The following is a 3,389-nucleotide window of genomic DNA, read 5'->3' on the forward strand; positions in this document are numbered from 1 at the left end:
ATCTCAAGGAAAATCGATTCTTAAGAGAGGAGATCGATTTCAAAGGGAGAGTTGCAGGGTGGAAGAAGAGGAGGGTATCAGCAGCAGGCAGTGACTGAAGAGGAGGTTGTTACTCAGTATTTGCATACTGCCATCAGTGATCAAAATTCCTCTTTTACATATTAGTGTCCCATTTGAAATTTTTATCATTCCACCTAGGTCACCATGTAAAATTTTACTCACTGATGGTAGCCCAAAATCAAAAATCACACTCCCCTCTCAAAAATTTGTATTTGTTGGCCCACCTTCATGTGTCTTGCTAAGCATCCATTGACTATAAAGGTTCATTTCATCATGTTTTATGTCAGTCAAGTCCACCTGAAATTCAGTCATTCAAGGTTCCATTAGGTCACCTAGGTTTCATTTTCCCAAGGTCCAATAAAGCACCATCTCACTGCATAAGGTCAGCAAAGTATGAGAGTGAAGCAAATAATATCCCTTTTTTAGTTAAATAAGGGTTTACAAGCATGTAACCATGGTTGTTGAAGTTCCAAATTTGATTTTAAGGAATTTATTCCAGTTTGTAATTTTTATTTCAAAAGAGATGTAATATTTTTTATTTCATTTGTGTAATTTTATGTTTATCATATGTAATAAGTCACCATTTTAGTTGTTTGCTCAATTCCATTACCAAAAGCTCAGCATCATCCACCTGCAGAGAAAAAAGTCAGAAGTCAAAGAGCATTAGTGTAAAAATTTGAAAAGTGACATGAAACATTAGAAAATGGGTTTTCAAAGCATAAATTAAACCCATTAAAATATAAAAGCCCTCGAAGACATCAATTCAGCGTTCATTTGCACTCCTAGACTCTTAAAGCCTCCTCAGCAAAAGGAATTTTCGAGAAATTGGGCAAAACAGGGGCAAAGGGCGCATTTTGAAATTGGATGGCACATTTAGAACTGGTGTTGCGCGTTTGCCATAAAATTTAGTGCGTTTGACCAGATTGTTGCGCCTTTGCCCGAGAACATCCAAAAATTTCCCAAAACACACTACATTGCTCCAAGCTTCAAAATTTGCCACCAACGTGCTCCAGCAAGCAAGTAGGTTAAAATTATATTATTCCTCTCCTCCACAGTTGATTTATATGGTGTTTCATTGTGTTTTGGTGTCCTACTAAATTCAAAACCCTAGTAACATAATTCCATTCCTAAATCTCATTTCCTAGCATCCCACTACCATTCCTACATTTCAAAACTACCCCCTATCACCTCCCTCATATCACACATCCCCATTTCCATCTCCTCAATTTCCTCACATCATTCCATACTCTCTACACCTACATTCCATTTCATCATCTCCCTAGGGTTTGACTCCAATAACTCATGGCAGAAGAAGAGAACAGAAGTCAGAGTGAGGAAGAAAGATAGGAGAGGAGGCTATCTCAGAAAGGTGGGAAAATCATTAGACATGAGCCAACCAATACCAGAGAACTCATCGCATCTCCCATCATTGTGACAAGCTTTAAGCATGTGGGTTGTTTTGAGTTTTGTGAGAAAGTACAAAGGATCTAACTGCAACATCACCCTGTGTTGACCAGATTGTTCGTCACCAACCCCCATGACAACCAGGTAACCCTCGCTGGTGTCACCTTCACTGTATCTCCTGCTATCATATCAGTTGTCTCTGGATCCCAAATGTTGGGGAAAAATGGTTTCAACAAGGAGAATTGGATCATTTCTATTATGAGACATATCTTAAACCAAGGTACAAGAATGAGAGAAAGAGGATTTTTCCTTTCCCTTACCTCTTAGACAGATATGCTCCCATGATGAAAATCATCATGATGTACTTCACTTGTGAGGGTAGGTTTTCTAGGCTTTATGCCTATCATATCCGGCTACTCATGCATTTCACAAGAGTCGGATTGCTCAATATACCCTACTATCTTTATCGGAGCATTGACAAGATGTCATTCATTGCCCAAAAGAAATTATGATCATCAAATGCAAAGTATCTTTCACCACCCCCTCATCAAGATGATGGTCCTCCATTACCTTGAGCAGCTTAACATTGGATGGGACACCTTTATATCCAATAATATTTTCACTGTCCCACCTATTCAGCATGGCCAAGAAGCATCTTCATCATCTCATCCATCCACCTCCATTCCTCCACCTCAGCCCATACATCACTCATCTTCATCTGAGGAGTCAACCACACCATCACCTCCATCATCACCATTTCATGAGCCTATTCATTCACCTGGCAGAGGTGAAGGCAGTGAACAAGAGCACATTGAGCATGGTGAGAGCAACAAGCCTAAAAGGGTTGGTTTAGGTACCTTGACACATACCTATCAGAGAGGGCATAGGCAAGTGTTTGCCCCATAGATTATGGGAGGGGCCTTGCCTTCTTCATCGGCAAAGCAAGTACAGAAGGGTAAGGAAAAGGTGACAGAGGCAGAGATCCAGCAATAGGAGGAGGACCTCCATGAGACAGAGCATGATTTTCACTTAGTTGACCTAAATGAGCATGATGATAGTGAGAACACAACCATTGTCATCAAGGAGAAGAATGCACTCATAGGAGAGATCCAGGTCAACCTGCAAAGAGCCAAATACATTATTTCATACTATGAGCAGGAGAACAGGTAGTTTGAGGTCAAATATGAGCTCACGGAGATTCAGCTCATCAAAGTAAAGAGAGAGGTTGAAAAGGCCAAGATTTTACTTGATGAGGCATATGGAGAATACAGTGACCAGCTAGAGGAACAGGTACCAAGAAGAAGGCCAAGGACTAGAGGCCTAAAAAGAGCATTGGAGCTAGAAAAATAGAAAGAGGCTGAACTAGCTAATCAGCTCACCCTAAATGAACAGTTTTCCAAAATGATGAATGAGAACCGGGAGTATTGGCTCGCGAGGGTAAACGATCATCTTAAGAAACTCCTAGTCAAGGCCAAAAATGACAATGATATGCAGAGAAGGATGGAAAAGTAATATGCCATGAGAAACAAAATTGCAAGAGCCAAGCTCAAAAGAGCCCATGCAAAGATTGAAGCCTTGACCAATTAAGAGGAGAAAAGGAGGTTAGACATTCTTGCTGAGGCATCACTCCATGCCTCAAACACATGATCAACCATCATCCCACCAATTTTGACAAGTTTTGATCAAATTTTGCAAGTTGTGAATTTTTGTGTTTATTGAGGCATTTTTAACACAGTAAAAAGGTCAAACGCGCAGCACCTAGGGTGTTCTACTCTGTTTTGGGGCATCTAATGAGCAAAAGGTCAACATAATTGGATTCAGAGTGATGAGGACATGCACCCTGTGCATTTGCTAAGCATTTGGAGACAAACGGGTCAGTAAAAAAGGTCAAAAGCCACCAAAAAACCATGTTGTTGCCTCATTTC

This window comes from Pinus tabuliformis, chromosome 7 (genome assembly GCF_031772625.1).
Source record: "Pinus tabuliformis cultivar Carrire ecotype Pingquan chromosome 7, CPIR1, whole genome shotgun sequence".
In the NCBI taxonomy this organism is placed as follows: Eukaryota; Viridiplantae; Streptophyta; class Pinopsida; order Pinales; family Pinaceae; genus Pinus; species Pinus tabuliformis.